Here is a 22378-nt window from a genome sequence, read left to right as displayed (position 1 = left end):
TTTTAAAATTTCAGGTTAATGATCTCATACACAAAAAATAAATTTTACAGAATTTTTTTGAAAACTAGTTTTGAAATGTTTCAAAATTTTTTCTAATTTAAGGACACAGAGTTCCATCAAACACCTTTGCATATATTAAGATCAAACATAATCAGGAAGGATCCTAATGAGGAAATGATCTAGCCATGGAGTGGAGCTAAAAGTTAATTTATTTGACATAAAGCAAGGGGTCTAGCTATGATCAATTTACTCATTTTAACAGTGAAAGCTATAATAAAGACTATGAATTGAGGGTCAGCATTTAAAATTTTTCCAGTAATCCAGTCTCATAAATATTCACAGGTTGAAAATAAGATATGAATATTACTTTAAAGTGAACATTAGCTTCTGTTTATATTCTGTTGCTCTCATGTGTAAATAATGTGTCTGTCACAAAGTTAATATGAAAGAAACTAATCATAAATTTTAGATAAATGGTTCTATAAATCTTTAAAGAAAGGCATCTCATATGTGAAATATAAAAATTTTGTCCATTAGATTTGGGGATCAAATGCTGGTCAGTACAGATTAGGGACAGAAGAAGATAGTGAGAGAAAAAGAGGTGCTAACAAATGATTCTTAGTCTTAGAGTTTGCATGGTAGGTAACATGGATAAATATAAGTGCTATACCTTTTGAATTGCAGCCTCAATGAGGATTTTGAATGTTATGCTATTAGGAAATAAAAATTATTTGAAGAATGTAGATGCTTTCAAACTAATTTCAACCTTAAATAAAGTATAGAAGATTCAAAACCTCATATGATTCAATACCCTCAAAAGCCCATAGGTTTTTTTTTTTATTATTATTAGTATTTTAAGTACCATAAAGCCCTAAATTTGGCCAGGTTACAAAAAATAAAATATTTATCTCAAACCTCCCCAGAATATTTATAATACATTTCTATCCTACCAAGGCTTAAGATCTTTGTAGAAAAGAGCTAGAAAAAGGTGCAAGATAGAGGTAAAAAAAATCAAGCAAAGTTTCTCTAGACATAGTAAGGCAACTGTAAATATGAAATCACAGTCATCTCACGATAAAATGAACAGGAAGATATGAAATTAGAACCTATGCTGGGGAGATATTGTCAACTAATAGAGAATCAGATTGGGAATGCCTGTGTGTGTGTGTGTGTGTGTGTGTGTGTGTGTGTGTGTGTGTGTGTAAGTGTGAATATTTGTTTTTAACCTTGCCTTTTAAGTTAATCAATCTCCAGAAGTCCACAAATCGAAGAATATGTGGGCAGCACAAATTTGACTTTATGGGTATAAATTAAAATATGTTTGAAAATAATGATGATGATGATTATTATTATTGTTATAATCCAAGAGCTATGATAATAGCCTTGTGACAATTTTTGCTATTCACAGATCATTATGCTTAATCTATGCCCAACAAGAAATGTATTTACATGTTATATTCTGTCCTACATGTACTTAATGCTTATGGTAACTAGTAGGATTTTTATGCATGCTATCAAACCTCTAAAATAATTAAGTATTGACAAAGTTATTCAAATAATGATATGCCAAAATACCCTTAAAAATCTGTAAATGCATCACATTTTTTTAAAAAAAATAAAGCAGTAATAATAAAAAATAAATAAAATGAGCACAATTTTTAAAAAGGAGTAAATGTTTGGTAGGTAGTCCACAGAGGAATAGATCCAGGGTAAAACAGAAATGGCTGAATGAAAATGATCATTACACACGGCATGGAATTCCCAAAGAGCTGAAACAGAATCAGAGAAATTCCAAGCAAGCAACCTGCCAACATACTAAAAAGTATTTCACAAGATTTATTCTTTTTTCCTCTTACAACTTTATTTTAAAAAACAGAGATACATGTAGAGATTAGTAAAAGGCTTTTAGCATTAAATTATATAAATATATTTTTATTAGTCCTTGATTTTTTTAAAGGTTTGATAGAATACATTGGGATCTTACTAGTTATAATGACCATAAAGTGTATGTAAAATGAGCATAACATGGAAATATTTAATGTAGTCAAAGTTTTCTTTGTGTATAAAAATTAAACATAATGAATTTTAAATACAAAAAATTGCAACAAGGCTATCTTCTTAGCTCTTGAGTTATTAATGATTTAAGGTCTAGGTGTACCACACTCTGAGAGGGTGTTATACACTTATTGTTTGTTTGATATTTTTGTTTCTTTTTTTTTTTTGAGCTTCATATGGTCTGTGAGTTGTTTATTGGGTATTCAGAGCTTTCTGGGACTAGTATTCAATTATTAGGGACTGCGTATTATGTCTGTTCTTTTGTGACTGGGTTGTCTCACTCAGGATGATATTCTCTAGATACATTCTATTTCCTAGGAATTTCATAAAGTCATTTTTTTCTAATACCTGAGTAGTACTCCATTGTGTAAATATTCCACAATTTCTGTATCCGTACATTTACCTATATATGGGTTTTTTACAAATTCTGGCTATTATAAATAAGGCTGCTATTAACCTGGTGAAGCAACTGTTCTTGTTATATGTTGGAGCATCTTTGGAGTATATGCCCAGAAGTGCAATAACTGGTTCTTCAGGCAGTACTATGTCCAATTTTCTGAGGAGCTGCCAGAATGATGTCAAGAGTGGTTGTACCAGTTTACAACCTCACCAAAAGTGGAGGAGTATTTCTCTTTCTCTGCATCTTTGCCAGCATGTGCTGTCATCTGAGTATTTCATCTTAACCATTCTGACTGGTGTGAGGTGGAATCTCAGGGTTGTTTTGATTTGAAATTCCCTGATGTCTAGGGATATCAAGTATTTCCATAGAGACTTCTCAGCCATTCAATATTCCTCAATTGAGAATTCTTTGTTTTGCTCTGTACCCCAATTTTTAATAGGATTGTTTGATTCTCTGGAGTCTAACTTCTTGAGTTCTTTGTATATATTGGTTATTATAACTCTATCAGATGTGGGATTGGTAAAGATTCTTTCCCAGTCTGTGGGCTGCTATTTTGTTCTCTTGACTGTGTCCTTAGACCTACAGAAACTTTACAATCTCATTAAATCCCATTTATCAATTCTTAATTTTAGAGCACAAGCCATTAGTTTTCCCTTCAGGAAATTTTTCCTTGTGCCAATATATTCTAAACTTTTTCCCACTTTCTTCTCTAACAGTTTCAGTGTACCTGGTTTAATGTAGAAATCTTTCATCCACTTGCACTTGAGCTCTGTACAAGAAGATAAGAAAGGATCTATTTTCATTCTCCTGCATGCTGAGTTCCAGTTGAGCCAACACCATTTGTTTAAGAGACTGCCCTTTTTCCAGTCTCTTAAATATTTGACAGAAAATTTGTCAAAAATCAAGTGAACATATGTATGAGAGTACATTTCTGGATGTTCTATTCTGTTCCCTTGATCTACCTGCCTAGTTCTGTACAAGCACCATGTGGTTTTTAACACAATTGCTTTGTAATATAGCTTGAAGTCAGGGATGGTTATTCCAGCTGACATTTTGCTGTTGTTGAGGATAGATTTTGTTATTGTTGTCATTTTCCTATCCCAGATGAATTTGAAAATTGCTCTTTCCAACTCTGTGAAAAATTGAATTGGGATTTTGATGGGGATTGCATGGAATCTGTAGATTGCTTTTGGTAAGATGTCTATTTTTACAATGTTGATCCTTCCAATCCACGTGCAAGGGAGATCTTTCCATCTTCTAAGATCTTCTTCAGTTTCCTTCTTCAGATATTTGAAGTTCTTGTCGTACAGGTCTTTCACTTGTTTAGTTAGGGTGAGACAAAACAAATCAGTAGCTTTTCTCTACTCTAAGGAAAAAAGTGTTGAGAAAGAAATTAGGAAAAAGACACCTTGACAATGATCACAAACAATATTATATGAGTTTTAATCTTCTGGCAATGGTTGATCAGGATAAAATACTCTCCTTCAGATAGAAGAACATGCTTGTAAGTGTTCTACATAGTTAAAAATGACACAACAATGCCAAATTGTTGTTTCAATCTAATATCCATAGGTTCTAGATAATGATTCATCAACTGAAGGTGCACTCTGCTTCCCAGAGGACCAAACTTAATTCTAGCACCCATGTCTGGTCACTCACAACTGCCTGTAACCCCAGGTCCATGAAATATAGTGCTTTTCCTGGCATCTGCAGGCATTGCACACATCTTAACAAACCATCAAAGAGACATTTAGATATAAGTTAAATTAAAAGCTCTAAAATACCTTCATAGTATTCTGTTCATTTTCTCAACATAACATGTTGCAACATTTTCATAAATAAGAAAATATTGTTTTCTTAATACCAATGGCTATCTTACTCTGAGGATAATCAGTGATTATCTCCTCTATAAATGTGAACAATTTTAAGATGTTTAGTTTTCGAAACTAATCTTGAATCTTTAAGACTACAGCTATAATAATGTCAATACTGTAAAATTAGTCAAAATGGGAGAGTTAATTTATGTTTGCTAAAGTTCTTCCTTAGTTATAATTATTTCACTAATATTAATTATTATTTACACTTCAAATGTTCATTTTGAGTCCCTTTCACTCCATTAGCTTTCTTACCCCTTCCTCTTTCCCCTTCCCCTCTAAGAGGGTTCTCCCCAACCCATACACCTAGCCATTCCCAACTAACCCCTCTACCATCCCCTATCTCTGGGGAATCATGCCTCCACAGGGCCAAGGGCCTCCCCTCCCACAGAGGCCAGACAAGATAATCTTCTTCTACATATGTAGCTAGGGTGGCAGACAAGCCCATGTATACTGTTGGCTGTTAGTTTAGTTCCTGGAAGCTTTAAGAGGTCTGGTTTGTTGATACTATGGTTCTTTCTATGGGTTTGCAATACCCTTCAGCTCCTTTAGTTTTTCCACTAACTCTTCCATAGGAGTTACAAAGCTCAGACCAATGGTTGGCTGAATCTGCATCTGTCTTAGTGTTGGTCAAACCTCTCAAAAGACAACTGTGCCAGGCTCCTATCTGCAAGTACCTCTTGGCATCAGCAATAGTGTCTGGGTTTGGAGTCTGTGCATGGGATACATCCCAACATGGGATAGTTTCTGGGTGGCCTTTCCTATAGTCTCTGCTCCATTTACACAGCATGTTCTTAATGGGATGCTGCACACAACTCATGTGGTCTTCTAATAAGGCAGACAAGTAACTGTTTTCATGTAAGAACCGAAAGGCAAAAGAATACTAAAGTTAGAATAGTTTCTTACAATGTTTCAAAATGTATGTAAGTAAATAAGCTAATCCTTTTTGATATCTCTCTAGGCATTGCCATCTCCAATTATTTCAAGTAAATAGAAGAACAAAGTACTCATTTTTTTATGCTTATGCATCAGCTTTTAATTCTCTTATCATTGTTTCTTCATCCTAGATATCCATGGCCATTTGTACTCTCTTTCTAATGCTGTTACTTCTTGGTCTTACACAAGCCTTTCTCCTGTAAGATAAACCTATCTATCACTTGCCACTTCCTTCTTTTCTATAAATTCCTCTTTTTTTATTCCTATCTATGCCTTTTCTTCTTGAGACCACCTTAACTCTCTATCCTTGAAGTCTCCAAATTCACCCTAATTAATACAGCAGTCACTGGACTGGAAGGTACATATATCTCCTCATAATGACAAGTTTGACAAAGTCTTGAAATAAGCAAATTCTACAAAGTACCATGTCGGCTTTAATGCTATATGTGGTTATATGTGGGATCCTGTCCCATGTCTCTGAGGGCCAAGCAGAAGGTCTGTTCCTAGTTCACCACAGCCTCATACCACCTCCATTCTTCATTCTTGAGAAACACATGTTTTATTTATTTTGGTGTAATTAGCCCTGAATAATGTGTATAGCATATTCCCAAGAAAGAGAGATTGAAAGTAAAATAGCAGAGACCACAGATCAATTCCAGGCCAAAAGGTAACCATCCACGAACACAAAACTCAACTTCCTGGCAATGCTCAAAGGAGAGGAAGTGTGTCACATATTCCCTTACATGCTGGTCCCACATATGTTCGGGCCCAAAGAATGCAAGACACATTATGGGTTTTGTCCTAGTGTGAGAGAATTCTGATTAAAATAAAATAAAACTATCATTAATTCCAGTTTCTCAAATTTATATTTGCTTATGGGAAAGCCTTATTAACATTATCACATCTTGCAATGTCTGATCTAAATTTTCCCGTTTCCTAGTATCAACATATCAACATATCATAAATTCAAAAAATAATTCCTTTCTAAACTATGTGGATTCTGATTTCACATGTTTAATATGATGCCAAATGTGTAAATACCACTCATAATACTAAATATATATTGTATGTAATATAAGCCTCCATGTAAATTTTTTATGAATTTTCTGTATTTACAGTATCACCAAATAATTCTTTTAGAATGTACTACTATAAAATGCACTTTGTAAGTCAGGATTCCTTGCAGTGACAGCAGTAGTTTCACATATCTCCTACCTGCCAAGTTTATTTATTGTATCAATGGGCAAATTTCAGTGAGTGGCCTACATTATTTCTGGTATGAGATGAATATTCAGTGGCATTCAATGACAGATCACACAAGGGCAATATTATGCACTGATGACACAGGACTACATAGTAAAGGAGTAAAACCCTAGTGTGTTGTAATAAGATGGTTTTATTGTGTTTATTTACTTTCATCACTTTAAAAATATTCAATGTAACTAATTTGTACTTACAAAATTTGTACAGGAATATAATTAAATATGACCATATGCACCTTACATTTGCTCTTTTAAATTTCTCTTGAATACCAACCCTGGCATCCATTACTAATTTTATGTCATATTTTAAAAAGTCATTTAGCAACCCTCAAAAAGATTTTGTAGTCATCCCTATATGTGCACTTTTATATATACAGTAGAGCATGAGCAATCCACAAGAGAATTGAAGGTCAAAGAAGAATTTATCTCCTTTCCCCAGAAAGTATCAAATGCCAATAGCACCTTAGATAAAGGTGGGAGTTTGTCAGCTCCTTCCCCAACTACACTGGGATTTTAGTTACCCTTCTATAGAAAATAGCAGAATCTGTGAGTTTGTGTGTGTGTATAAATCATGTCCTATCCAAAAGACAGCATTTCAAAGTACTCCTGCCCTTCCATTGGGACTTAATTCATTCTACTTTTCTTTTTTCTAGAAAGCTTTTTTAGCACTTAGTCTTGGCAGGATTTGTCCAAAGATTGATAAAGTTCTTTCTTATAGGTCTTAGCACTCTAAGGAACTTATTCTCAGAACTTTGAACAGTTACAAGTTTTTGGGATGACTGCTTCTCACTGAAAAATCTCACTGCAAAAATAAAAAGTTTGTGTGACCGAAGGTCAAAGAAGCCCAGGTCCAAAAATGCACATAAATATTTATAAGGGTATTTGACAACATGGCCATTTGACAAAATAAAAATAGCAAGCTTTATCTTTTGGTCTAAGAGCTAAGCAGCAACAAAATTTTGATTAGGGTTACAGTTCCAACCATGAATTTCTTCCTATGGTGTATGGTTAAATTCAATAAGAAAGTAGGAATATACCCCATAACTGTAGAGTTAGTATTTCATCAGTAGACACATCTTGCTTGACAGGTTGGTGTTGTAGCATCCAATGTCAGAACTAGTTGAGAATATTAATATCCCCAGGAGCCAACATACAAGCTCTGACATTATGAAAGCCAGCCACCAAGGAAGATATTTCCTGGTCAGTTTAACATTGATTACACTTGTAGTGTAATTTTCTTTTGCAAGTTTTGTAGGAGAGATGAAACCAATAGAAATAAACACAGTAGGTGAGTTCACAGATGATATGGGAATAAAGTAAAACAATATAGACTGAATGAAAATAAATATGCTTAACAGAAATCTTAAGGGTCCTTAACAACACAGTCATAGTAATTAGAAACCTTATAATTGCATGAGAAAGATAGGAAAATGGATTTAATGGAGCATTAATTTTATGGATATTTTAATACTTTAATAATGTTATCTATTATATAATTATTATCTATTTTAAGTTTTTATATTGATATTATTCTAGTATAGAAATTTCTTTTTGGATCACATCAATTTTCATTTTCAAGTCACTCAGAGTTTACATTTAAAATAATTTTTTTTGTTTAAAAAAAAAAAAAGCTCGGTATACAGTTTTCCTGGCCAGACAATGGAGGCAGAGTTTGAGCTGAGATATAATGACCCTAGTTTTGTACATTTGAAACTGTTCTGTCAGGAAATATTTCAGCATGATCATTCAACATACAGAGACTTAATGGGTTGATGTGAGAGCTCATTCCACAATGTCTAAACTTTAGACCCTAGTAGAATTAGTAGTGTGAGTGGATCTTGAAGAGAGATTCACAGTATGAACTTTAAGTATAAGTGGATAACAAGAATGAGCACAGAACATACATGCTGTTCTTGTAAGAAAAGGAAGATTTGTGAGCACAGTGGGTCAAAAGATGTCAGAAACTGGTCAGAACTGGAAAGTCATGAAGAAAAGCCATGAAGAAACAAAGTTTAATGTCATTTTGGTTATGTACTTCCAGTATACAAAACTCAGAGAAAGCAAATTCATGTCATTTGAGGAATCAACCTGAATTTTATCAGAACAGTTTGTACTAATCAGTTTTTCATTGATACAAGATTCCTAGGTGATGAGTTAGATGTTGCTTTAGCTTACATGTTGGTGTTTTATACAACCTCCAGTGAGAAGATCTGATAGCCATGAGAGTAACTTGATGGTGAATTATCTTAAGACAAAGGAGAAGAGAGACAGAGAATGAATCTCTGATGCTCCACAGTCACTTTTGAGATCATACCCCTGAGGAGACCCCATTAATCTACAAAACCAAAATGTTCACAGCAATTCACAATGCTAACATAATGAACATGAAATATTTATAATTGGAAATATTGGGGACACTGCTCCAATCCATGGCAAACTACTACAAATGTTTACATATTCATTTATAATCACATTGTAAAAAATGTCCCTTATTATAAAAATATTGTTGCATAATGGAAATGTAGAAATAAACCATTTTTTGAATTATTGGAAACTATTTAAAATGTTTGTTCTGAAATTGACTATTGACCCTTCCGTTTTCTTCATTATCAAATCTCTTTCTGGCTAATTATTGCAACAAATGATGAAAATAAATTAAGAAAATTACATAAATCTAGTGAGTGTTTTCTAGTTGGATATCCTATGATGATGTTCAAATATGCATTGTCCAATTGATTTTATCTGGCCTTGTACTTGAAGCCTGAAGTAAAATAGTGACTTAATGTGACGTCCAAGTACAACGACCATATATTATCTTAGCAGTTACCTGACTCGGCAATTAAAGTCTATTCTACACATTCCCAGAATGTATTAAATCCTGCTTTTAATTTTTTTTTTTTTTTTTTGGATAACACATAGCAGTTGAAGATGTAAAATCTCTCCTCTTTGCCAAGATGATAAAGAAGTCCAATATGTTCTAATTTAATTAGTTTTTATAAGCAGTTATAATCAGCACCTCTTCCTAGTTATTCCTTGAATAGAAAATACTATATAGATTTTAAAATGAGATGTTATTTATATTTTTCAACACTTGGTTTCTCAAGATTAATCTTATCTGAAATACATTGTGCATAAATACCAAAAAATACTACATCATCAGTAATGCAAAGTTATATAGAGATAGGAAAATATATATCATTAATATTTCAATAATGCAGCTACTATGAAAATGAATTTTCAAGCCCTAAACCATATTATGTATTAGAGCTTTTTTATCCCAGGTGTTCTTAAGAACTGATCATAATTTAATGAACATATCTCCCATGTAATCATCAAAAAAATCAAATTTCCAGCCTAAAATCTGAATTTGATATGCTGTTCACAGATAGGAAGTAGTAGATAAGACATAATTGGGGGAACCTGGGAGGGCTTGGGAGATGGGGAAACCATCATCAGAATGTATTTCATGAAAGAAATGATTTTCAGTAAACAATAAAAACTATTGGTTTTTGTCAAGAGAATCTCTCAGGTAACAATTTGCAAAAGAACATGACAATATAATTAATAGAAAGAAAATAATTTTAATATTTTCTAAATAAAATGATTAGGCCTATATTGATTATACTGAATGATGAACAGGTAACTTCTATGAACTTTAGAAGAATCGAGGAAATATAATTCACTTGTTAATTCTTGTATGTGCTCCCTTGGACTTAGCTCCTAAATTTGAGAATATGTCCATTAGGGATGGAGCCTAGGCACAGAAGGTAAAGTCCTGGCAATGCCAGCTAAGGATCTACACAGAGGTTTGCAATCAGATCTCTAGGGAGGGGCACACTGGAGGATTCCTGCAGCTTGGCCTTCAACCCAGCTAATTGGAATAGCTCCAGGTTTGGATAGATGCTATTTTTTTCTCTCAAAATGTAAAGTATATAGTGATTGACGAAAACATGTATGTCAACCACCATCCCACAGGCACACAGAGTCATATATACACATCATACACAAACCCACATTTTCATTCTGATTAAAATCATTAAGGCTTTAAATTAAGTGTTCTTTTCCATAGAATAGTGAGTGTTTATAGGAATACAATCAGTAGATATGGTACAAACTGGGGGCATTCTAATATTTTCAAGAAGTTTTATAAACATTCAAATACCTGAGGGACAATGAATTACATTAATTTATGAAATAATTATAAAGCATTTGTACTTTGAAAAAAATGCATCCAAATAAATGGACAGGTATTTGCAACACAAGTTTCTTGCAAACACTGATAAACTAAATATTTTGGCATTTTGTATTAGTTATAAGAACTTACATATAAACTTATGGCCCAGTCTGGTTGGTGCAAAAATGTGATTCACTATTGTTCTGCCTGCCAATAAATACAGTATCAGAAAAATTATATGTATTCTGTCTCTCTGTCTCTTTCTCTCTCTCTGTCTGTCTGTCTCTCTCTCTCTCTCTCTCTCTCTCTCTCTCTCTCTCTCTCTCTCTCACTCTCTCGCTCTCTCTCGCTCTCTCTTTCTCATAGAAGAAAACTGAGTTTTCAAAAAAGAAACCCCAGAAATTCTAAATTCAAAGGATTCTTCCTAGAATTGAAGAGCATGGGTGCTTTAAAATGAAAGATTTTATCCTTCCCCCTTGTTGGCTGTGCCATTTCCCCTAATGAGAATTTTTGAGTTTTAACACATATCTAGGGCTTAGTGTATCAGCAGACTGTAACCCATACTTCATTTGTGTAGTAGAAGCACATTTATCCTGCATCAAAATTATTGATATCTTTTCCTGTCAGTCATGATAATGTTCATTTTTTCCTTTCCACACTGAGTCTTTTGCACAGTGCCTTTTTCAGATTTCTGTGCATTCGAGACAGCTATGTTAAACCGTGGTTTTGACAGTTTCATGCAAGATACACTCTCAGATGTCTCCTTGACATTTTTACTCTAGCCATGAAGTAGACTCTGCCTACAGATTGTAGCATTTATCCTCTGTCAGTCACTGAAAACTTTTCTGTCACCTTTGCTTTCTCCACATCTCTTCCTGTGCTGGCTTTAGGGAACTACTTTCTTGGAAATTTTTCCCATATTTTAATTTTCAGATTATGTATGATCCTCAATTTAAAGGTATTTTTCTGTAACTCTCAAAGTACTGCAATTTATTTTTTAAATCCTTACAGAATATATTTTATTCATGGTTTTAATCTATTTACATGATGTAGACTAACATTTTCATTTTATTTCATCATGTATCTCTAGTTTTACATTGTCCCTCTCTCCCCATCTTTCTTTCATTTTAAAAGTTATTTTATAGTTGATAGAGAAAACATTATTATCTATGTTCTCCCAATACCATGGCTCAAAGAACATGTGAATTCAGTGCAACATTGCCTCTACACTAGGTTTTAGTCCAACCTGAGTGCATTGGGAGACTCTGATAAAAAAAGTAAAAAAAGAAAAAAAAAAAACCAAAAAAAAAAAAAGCATAGAGATTTTCTGTAACAATTGTGCTTGTTGCCTTCTCCTAAATTTCATGTGGTTATCAAAGTATATCAGTGATCTAACTAAAATTGTTATTTATTATCATAATGCTTACCTAATGACTGTTTTACTTGAACTAGGTGAGATTAATTTTAATTCAACCCTTGCACTCTCTTTTGCTATCAAAAACTGTTTATTCAACTTCAGAGGCTTATTTCTGAGTTATGGAGGAGCTAAAAATTGGAATTTTTTAAATAAAATAACACTCAAAATACTAGATATTATATAATATCATATGTATTTGTCTCTAGACACAGAAAATACTTTCCTTGTAAATGGTAAATTCAAAATCCCTATGACATCAAAAGCTCATGGTTTTCAAACTGGGTATCTCTTGGTTTTACTTATGTTCCTAAATCGTTCTACTTACATTACCAAGGCTGAGTCTGTGACATTCAGTGTGAAAACATTGACCCACTGTCTCATTTTCTCTCTCATTTATCATCCTTCGATTTGCCTCTATTCACAAATTGAATTTAGCTATACCACTACAGAAGATTACCTAAAGGAGAAATAAATAATGTCATAATTAATATATTTTAAATGTTCACGTTCATATAAAATACTTGATAGGTAAATCTTATTTATATCAGTAAAACAGTCCTCACATATATGTATACATTTCTATGTGCATGTATGTATTTTATGGTGCTAAGGATTGGATCCAAAGTTATGTACATTGTATGCAAATGATCTGCCACTAAATTATGGTTCTAAGCGACAATACTATTATTTATAGAGTAGGTTTAGTTTTCTTGTGGTTTTGAAAATTATTTATAATGACTTCATATGAGAGGTTGTTCAATTAAAGTATTTTTGACATTGTTTATTATTGTGGCTGAAAAGTAAAAGTATATATTAAGAAACTTTTAGACTTTATTTTTTAAGTATGATTGTATTAATTTTTTGAAAATAACTCTATGGAATGGAAATCAAGTTTTCATTTTACAGTTTATAATTAATATATTTGATTTTATTAACCGATTTTAGTAAATGGCTTTATTTTTACAGATACAAAATATTTTTTATTTCTACAATGTATATTTAAGAATACTTAGAAACTTTGGAAATCTATGAAGAGTTTATCAAAAGCTCAACTCTAGTCTGGGATTCAAATGATATATAGAACACTCTAGACAATTTAGTGAGATTCAGTATAAATTAAACCAAAATGTTTGGTTTATTACATATTACTAGTGTGAGAGGTTTCTTGTAGAGTTACAAAAATTCATGAATAGTACCACAACAATGGTTACTGTTTTCTAAATTTACAGATAAGTTTTTAACATCTTTGTTCTTAGAAACAGTAAAATAGTTGATTTATTCTTTATCATGCATTCAAATTATGGTCAATTAAGAAAAGGCAAAATTCTTGTAAAAAAAAAAACACAACCTCCTCATTCTTGGAGATGGTTCCTTATCCTTATTATTATTGGAGATATAAGCAATTGTGAACTGCCCTTTTCGGTGGCTTGGAAATGACCCCAAGTTCTCAGTAAGAAGAGTTTGCATTATTAATGGGTTATCTCCACATGTCTCCAAATGTATACTATAATTTTTAAAGTACTTAAATCATTTTTATGTTATTTCAATAATTTATAACTGATATTTTTACAACACTCCTATTTTTCAAATTATTCAGCGTATTTAAATTAGAGTAAAATTTAGATAACTTTGGCAGGTTATATAAAGTTGGTGAAGACCTTTCTCTCAGCCAGTGAAACTCCTTGAGTATCTAAAACCACTTTGAACTTCCTTACCATACTAGAAGTTGTCAAGCTGCATGATTTTTTTCATCTCTTCAGGAACTATATGTGCAAGATGCATCATTATCTTCTCCTGTAGAATAATTTCTGTTTTAATATTAGAGCAAAGGGCATTGAAGAATAAATGGATAACTTTCTAACAAAGTAGATGGGACATCTTCTATGGCAATCTTGAAATCTATATTTATCAATCTAAGTGAAATTTGCCAAGTTACTAAAGTTTAAAAAAATTGCATTTCATGAACCTCAATGGTAATGAGCTGTCCTACATGTCAAAGCCAATTACTGGTGGAATTTTCATTTGTTTTATATTTGAAAAATTCCTTTTATTGTTTCTTTTGTAATTTTCCCAAATAAAATGTTAGGTTTCAACTATTTAATATGGTTCAACAATGCATTGTTCAGATAATATTATGTAGCATATAATTTTGGTAACATTTTATATTCTACTATACATTTATTTTTCACATTTTTGTCATATGTATATGACACCATTGCTCTCTTGAAGAAGTACATGTAGCTACTTGTATTGTCATGGATAAGATGTTCAGCAATATGTAAATATGTATTAATATTATGTTCTTAACAAAATATTATTTACTATGTTTATAAAAACATATTTTGCTAAAGCCAATGCAATTACCACATTATTTTTAGTTAAATGTTATTTCATTTTAACAAAAGTTAATCATAATTTTATTTCATATGACCATGGAGAAGAGCTATAAAAGTTCACATTTTATAAACCAAAATATATTCTAAATGTTTTCTCATGATGTACAAATACAGCAAAACAAATTGTCCCACAATGTATTGGATTTATGGAGTTACTACCTAATGTCATTTGCTGTTCCTATTGTCTTGCTGACAAAAGTACCAATATGAACTTAATTGTGATCCAGTCTATTTGCATTGTTGACAGTGTGTCTCCAAGGTGATATTTGGGATCAGAACACATGTTTTACAATCAAACAGTAAACAGTGTTCTGCTTCATCCCTCAGCAAATTCTGAAACCATGGCGATGTTCCCATATCCAGTTGTTTTGAACTACGCGGGAATTTTCATCAAAGGCATTTTCTACTATCAGAAATCTTTTGTCCTCTTGACTCATTTCCTGAAGCACAGTATCATCACCATAAATTTTTATGATGTAAAAATGACAATTTAACATTTTAATAATTTAATTATATTTACCAATGACCTAAAGAATATCCATATTTTAATAAACCCAATTGGTGTCTATTTCCAGGATTTTTCTTACATAGTTATATAACTAATGAGAAATCCCTGGGTGTATCACCGCTGTATCTCTTTGTGCAACCTTGATAATGGACATGCTATTTTTTTTTGCCTCTATGAACATGATCATGCTATATTTTACATTAATATAATCCCTCATACAACTTTTGTCTTGCTGCACCTGGTTTGTTTCAGTTATTAGGGTTTGTTATTTTTTTCACTGCAAAAAAAATTTAAAATGCTTGAGAAAAACATAGATTTATTTTGGCTCATTATCATGTCATCTTCTAGTCCTCTTCTGAATGGAAGAAACATCATTAGGATTTTAATTCTTTGAGGAAAGTATTTTGTTTTCATACCACAACACATACGAGCCACAAACTCATTCACAATATGGTAGAAGTCAGTGTTTGAAAAGAAAATGCAGTGCCATGTAGTATCATCATAACAATATTACCGATCAGTTGGCAAATGTCTTGAATTGCATCTAGTTTAGCTATTGTAAATCATTCTGTAACAGACAGGAGTATACAATTATGTCTTCAGTGCAACTGCTTTCTGCCAAGCCCAGTGTGGCCCTGGGGAGACAGAGTGACTTGATAACTTGGTTCCCTCCCTGGGACAGGATCCTGGTATGATCCTCCATGAATGTTGATGGCTGCTGTGTGTGTAAGACTTGATTTTTGTTATATTGCACAATATTGTCACTTTTCTCCAAGAGGATCCTCTCTGCTAATATTAATGACTCCTTTGTAATCAGACAGCAGGAATCTAGGAGGTGAAGTGGCAGCTGATGTCTCAGAAAAATCTCATAAATGCTGGCATCTACAAGACAGCCCATAAGACTATGGAAAAGGAGCTCTAAGTACATAACTTCTATGCAAAATATAAGAATGTAGTATGAATTATGATGGGTGTCACTAAGCTAAAGGAATAAAATAACTGAATTCAGATGTCAGAATGATACAAAGGCTGCCTGATATAAAGGCAGGTAAATTCCTGTATTCAAGGTCAGCTTGGGACTCAGCTAGGTTAGGCCCAGTGTGATACAAATTGTAATTTCAGAGCAGAGTCCTGCCCAACTAGCTTATCCCTGTGCTTAATAAAGTCAGACAGATCCTCGAATTATTTTGCAATGTTCCCAAGATAAACAAAAGAAAACCTGGAATAAATGACTAGATTGATATGTGAATAAAAACTGGGCTTTCAATTTGCCTGAGATAAGCTAGCAAAAAGAGACAACAGTTCTTTCTTAGTGTTTTGTCTAGTGAGACCTGAGGTGTCTGCAGATACTTGGACACCAACACAGCTCTTTAAGAATTTTGTAACAAAATTTCTGAATTGGTCAGAAGATCCAATAACTTTTTATAGCATCTTTTCTGACTTTGGTCAGAAAAGCTATGAGCTATCGAGAGAGCTTTCTGAATTTTAACTAGCAGACTGGGGGAGTGTGGTCAGCAGAAGCTAGGACATCAGCATCACCTTGGCCTCAAGGTTTGGCTATGAGTTATTCTTTTAACCATTCCCAGACACCCCTTTTCTCAGAACCCCTACCTATGCTGAGGCAAGTTTCTTTCTTTCTTTCTTTCTTTTTTCTTTCTTTCTTTCTTTCTTTCTTTCTTTCTTTCTTTCTTTCTTTCTAATTAATCATTCCATTCCTTTACATATCAAATTATATCCTGCTTCCACGTAACCCCTCCACCATCCCCCCATCACTCAACTTCCATCTCCTTCCTCATCTTTGCCTCTGTGAGGGTGCTCATCCAACCATCCTCTTTCGCCCCACCCCTACAGCATTACCTTATACTGGGATATCAAGACTCCACATGACCAAGGGCCTGCCTTCCTATTGATGTGAGACTGGCTATTCTCTGCTACCTATGTTCCTGGAGCCATGGATCCCTCCCTGTACACTCCTCGCTTCACTCGTAATCTAGTCCCTGAGAGTACTGGGTGGTCATGCCAGCTGTGGTTTTTCTTCCTATGTAGTAGCAATCTCCCTCATTCCTCCATTCCTTCTGCCAGCTCCCTGTCCAGGGTCCTTCCACTCAATCTGATGACTGGCTCCAAGCATCCACATCTGTACTAGTCAGTTGCTGGCTGAACCTTCCAAGGAGCAGTCAGTCATACCAGGTTCTTGTCAACAAGTGCCTATTGGCAATGGCAACATTGTTGGGTTTAGTGTTGGTAGACAGGATAGATCCTTAGTTGGGGCAGTCCTTGGATAACTATTCCTTCTGGGACTGCTTTTGAGTTCAATATTTGGCATGAGTATTTTGCACCATCCCACCACTTGGGGCCATTCCTATCTTCTGAAGGTGGTCTCTATAGGTTCTATCTTTGCTTCTCTGTTAAAATCATCACCATTGGGTACTGGGACGTTCTTGTTTCCTTGGTGTCTGGGGCACTTCAGTGGCTATCCACAGTTCCTCATCTCCCTTCCCCTTCTGCTACATATTTTTTTTCTGGTTTCCTGATCCTCTGTACTTTTCCGCTGTAACCTCTAGTACCTGATACTGTTCCCTCCTTATTTACTTCTCTCCTCTCACCCTCCCAGGTCTCCCATTCCCCTACTTCCCATGATTATCCTGTTTGCCCCTCAGTGCAGGACTGAAGCATCAATACCTTGTTCTTCCTTCATTTTAAGTTCTATATGATCTGTGGAATTTATACTGGCATTGTGAGCTATTAGGCTAATATCTGCTTATCAGTGATTATATACCATGTGTGTTGTTTTGTGTTTGGGTTACCTCACTCAAGATGATTTTTCTAATTCCATTCATTTGCCTAAGAATTTCATGAAGTCATTGTTTTTATTAGCTAAATGGTACTCCAGTGTGTCAATATACCACATTTTCTTTATCCATTCTTCTATTCAGAGACATCTGTGTTGTTTCCAGCTGGTTTGAAGAGGGTGGAACAAATGTTTTTGTTATATATTGGAACATCTTTTGAGTGTATCCCCAGGAGTCATACAGTTGGGTCTTCAGGTAGTGCTATGTACAAAATTCTGAGGAACTGCCAGATAATTTTACTAAATGGTTTTGCCAACTAGCAATCCTATCAACAATAGATGGATTTTTCTCTTTCTTCACATACTTGCCAGAACCTGCTGTCACCAGAGTTTTTGATCTTAGCTGCTTTGACTGGTGTGAGATTGAATCTCAGGGTTGTTTTGCATTTCTCTGATGACTAAGGATGTTGAAGTTTTCTTTAGTTGTTTCTCAGCCATTTGGTATTCCTCTGTTGAGAACTCTTTGTTTAGCTCTGTACTCCACTTTTTAAAAGTGCTATTTGGTTCTCTAGAGTCTAACTTCTTGGGTTCTTAGTATATATTGGATATTAGCCCTCTATCATGTGTAGGATTTGTAAAGATGTTTTTCTAAATCTGCTGGCTGCTGTTTTGTCTACTGGTAGTGTCCTTTGCTTTACAGAAGTTTTTCAGTTTTATGATGTCCTGGTTGTCGATTTTTTATCTTAGAGCAAAAGCCATTGGTGTTCTGTTAAGGAAATTTTCTCCTGTCCCCATGTATTAAAGGTTTTTCTGTACTTTCTCTTTTATTAGACTCAGTGTATCTGGTTTTATGTGGAGGGCCTTGGTACACTTGGTTATTAACTTTATATAAGGAGATAAAAATTGCAAATTTCAAGTCATTGGAAATTTTTTGAAATCCTTAACTTGTACTTGTATCTTAACTCTGCAGGTTTGGGAACACAGATTTCTAGATTTTATAATATTTATAATCGTGGGGTTTTGTAGGTTTATGTTAAGGTGATACATGGTTAGACAGTAGAGTTGTAAGCTGGGCAAAGTCTTAGAAAGCAGAAGAGTAGGTAGGAGGCAGGGATGAGGAAGGAGATGGAAGCTGACAGATATGTTCCTCTCAGCATATTTCTAGTTTGATGAGGTTGTCATGATTCTTTCTAAGGGTTTTTATGGGTCTAATTCATCTCGTATAGATGGGCATTTTATATCTTTGTTCATTGATTATAAACTTATTGTGTACAGGGTATGTGGAATAAGAATTTAACATATGAACCTGTTTAATGAGTTAATAGATGTGGAATAATGTTTCCACTGAGTAGTGGAAAAAAGTGATTGAAAACAACATCCACCTGGAACAGAAGCAGAAGGGGCTGTGGAGTGAACTGTGCCTGAGTTTTAGAGGAGGCAGGGAGCCTCAAGTTAGAGATCCCTGCAATGCCATATGGCTCCCGGGGGGGGGGGGCAACACTAGTGGAGAGTGAAAGGCTACCTCTTTTAAATATTTACAAGAGGGTTTGATGCTCTTGATATTCTTCTAATTTGTTACCACAGTAGCACTGATTAGAAAATTTTATTATTAGAATTTAGAAGTTGTTTTCTGCAATTATAATGCAGATCGGGTGAATGGTGCTGAACATCTTCTAATGCTCAGAAAGGAGTTTCACATCTAAAAGTGAGCAAGTTCAAGAAGTTATTGTGATTGCCTCTTGTTTACAAATGTCTAAATGGTTCTTTATACACCATGACTTCAAACTTTTCATCAGAACTATTATTTATCATTTATTTTTATCACTGAGTGTATAAATTTTAGTTTATTATATTTCTGCACCTGGGGATAAAATATTTTAGCAGATAAATGTTAATTTATTCTTTTACCTAGTTCAGCTATAATTTTTATAGATCCTTAGATATTCGTACATTTTTCAAATCATTTGTGTGTGTGTGTGTGTGTGTTTCACAAGATAATGCAGTCATTGTGGGGACATACATCTCTAACCTCTTTCTATTCACAATGTTTTTAACAATGATGTTAGTTTCATCAGGGAATCAATTTTAAAACATCAAAAGAAGGGTGCTCTACAACACTGATTGACATGTACTAAAGTCATAGAAACATTTTATCCATAGTGTTCTCACATTTAGATTATGTTGAAATAAATAGATTTTTTTTCCATAAAGAGAAATTTTAAATCAGCCTACTGAAAGGGCAATATAAACCCTATTTTTCTGCATTTAAAATCCACATTTGTCTTCATTTAAAGACCATGCCTGACTTCAAAAAAGCCTTAAGGCACCAGCTTAAGAAATAGATCATAAGTTCCAGAAAGTAAGTCATGAGACACTAGTTCTAGTAACAAACCATAAAACCCAGAGCAAAATCATAAACCCCTCTCCCAAAGAACAGCCTGGGGATAACCACAGTGGAAAAATATGGTATCTTACAGGGGGCTATCTGCACTGGCAGCCTTACTTCTTCACATCTTTTCAAGGTCAGGACATAGAAATTCAGACCACTGACCACCGATGACCCTTTAGATTAAGTAATCCTTTTAGAGAATTAACTTAGTTCCCTATAAGAAGGCAAGTCTGACATTGTCTGGGGTCACCATTTTAGAGAATGGTTGAAATAGCATTCTGGTTGCTTCTGCAGAAAAAAAAAATTCTCTTTATTTTTGCATACTATCTGAATCTGGGATGTTTCTTAAGTAATTTCCTGATCTTTACACCATGAAAACTTCAGTAGTTGCCAAGGTACATGGTGAAACCCAGACAATTTTACCATTTTGAAGTAGAAGACCTGTCAAAATTTATAGGCAAGTATTTTACATTTGCTATAGGGATCTATAATACATGTTAATGATATATCTTTCCCCCTTTCATGAATAATCCTTAATGATATACTATTGTTGCATGTTAAAATTAATTTGTTTAATGAGCTTTCCATAATAATTTGAAAGTATATAAAGCATGCTTATGGGTACAGAGTCTGAAAATATACTTATATACTAAATATACTAATGAAAGTATGAGCACACTATGTTTGGTCCTGAGGTTATAAGGGGATTAGGCAGCCCAGATAGAACATATCTCATGTACAGGCAGCAACGTTTAGGATAATTCCTGTTCTAGGTCTTCAGCACCCATATGAAGGCCAAACTGCACATCTGTTACATATTTCAGGGAGGCCCATGCATAGCGTGTGTGTTCAGACTCTGAGATTGGTTGCTAGTTCAGACTCTGAGATCCCAAGAGTTAATGTTAGTGCTTCTTCTCTTCTGGGTCCAATGTCTTTCCAATATAAAAGAAATATACAGAGAAAATAAATAGACTATGCCAAAAAGAAAAATGCACATGGAATAAAATAATAAATATACGAAACATACAGGAAAATCAACAGTATATTAAAAGCTTAAAAAAGGACCAACTAAACAATAAAACAGACTTATTAGAATAACATTTGGAGTTTCAAATTGGAGACACTAAAAATTAGAAGAACCACTACAAAGGTAAGAATTCTAGAGACCACAAATATTAGCACACACTACTATAACCATCAAAATACATACACACACACCAATAGAGAATTCATTTTAGAGAAAGAAGCCAAAACTATACAATGAAAAAAGAAAGTGTCATCAAAACATGGTGCTGCTTTAACTCAATGTTTCTAAGTAGAGGAATGTAAATAGATCCATATTTATCACCATACTCAAAACTCAAATCAAGCACTTCAACATAAAACTGAATACAATATAGTTGATAGAAGAAAAGTAAAGAATTGCCTCGCATATGTAGGCACAGGAAATAACTTTTTAAATAGAACACTTAGTATTTAATCACGTTGATTAAGAACAAATAAATGGGGTCTCATGAAACTACAAAGCTTCTGTAAGGTAAAGAATACCATCAGTAGGACAAACTGACAGCATCCAGAATGAGGAAAGATCATCAACAATCCTAGATGTGACCAAAAGCTAATATCTAAAATATAAAGAATTTAAAAGATAAGAAACTAACAAAAGAAGCAACCGAATTAAAACAGGTTAAAAATCTAAACAGATAATTTTCAACAGAGAAATAACTAAGAGCCAATAAAGTACTTAAACAAAATCTCAACCTTAATAGTCATTATTAAAATGCAAATCGAGAGATCTCTGCAGAGTGTGCACAGAAAGCACACTCACTGCCCTGCCTGATCCAGGGGCCAGGAACACAACATTGGAAACTTTGTTTTCACCCGGCAACATTGGGGTACAGAACAGGGCTCGGCCCATCTGCCACCTGGAGCAGCAGTTTCTAAAGTTTTAAATATTGGTGAGTAGGAGATCTGGGCAGCTAGGGGGCAGAGAAATATCTGCGAGGTGCAAACGAAAAGCTCGCCCCTGCTCTGCCTGATCCAGGGACAAGGGACACAGCATTGGAAGTTCGGTTTTCACCCGGCGACTTTGGGGCACAGAACAGGGCTAGGCCCATCTGCCACCTGGACCAGTGGAGATCCAGGGACACAGGCCATGTACAAGTGAAAGGCAAGA

General features: G+C 34.1%; 1 pseudogene across 1 annotated transcript in view; it reads left to right on the top strand.

The window, feature by feature from the left end:
* Window positions 1-14855: 14855 nt before the first annotated feature.
* LOC308433779 (ATP-dependent RNA helicase DDX18-like) overlaps window positions 14856-22378 on the top strand; it is a 38025-nt pseudogene continuing 30502 nt past the window's right edge. Inside the window, exon 1 of the transcript in view lies at window positions 14856-14990. The product of the transcript in view is annotated as an ATP-dependent RNA helicase DDX18-like (transcript). The remainder of the gene's footprint in view (window positions 14991-22378) is intronic.

The sequence above is a fragment of the Micromys minutus genome, assembly GCF_963924665.1.
Source record: "Micromys minutus genome assembly, chromosome: 20".
NCBI lineage: Eukaryota > Metazoa > Chordata > Mammalia > Rodentia > Muridae > Micromys > Micromys minutus.
This window is presented reverse-complemented; position numbering and strand designations above follow the sequence as displayed.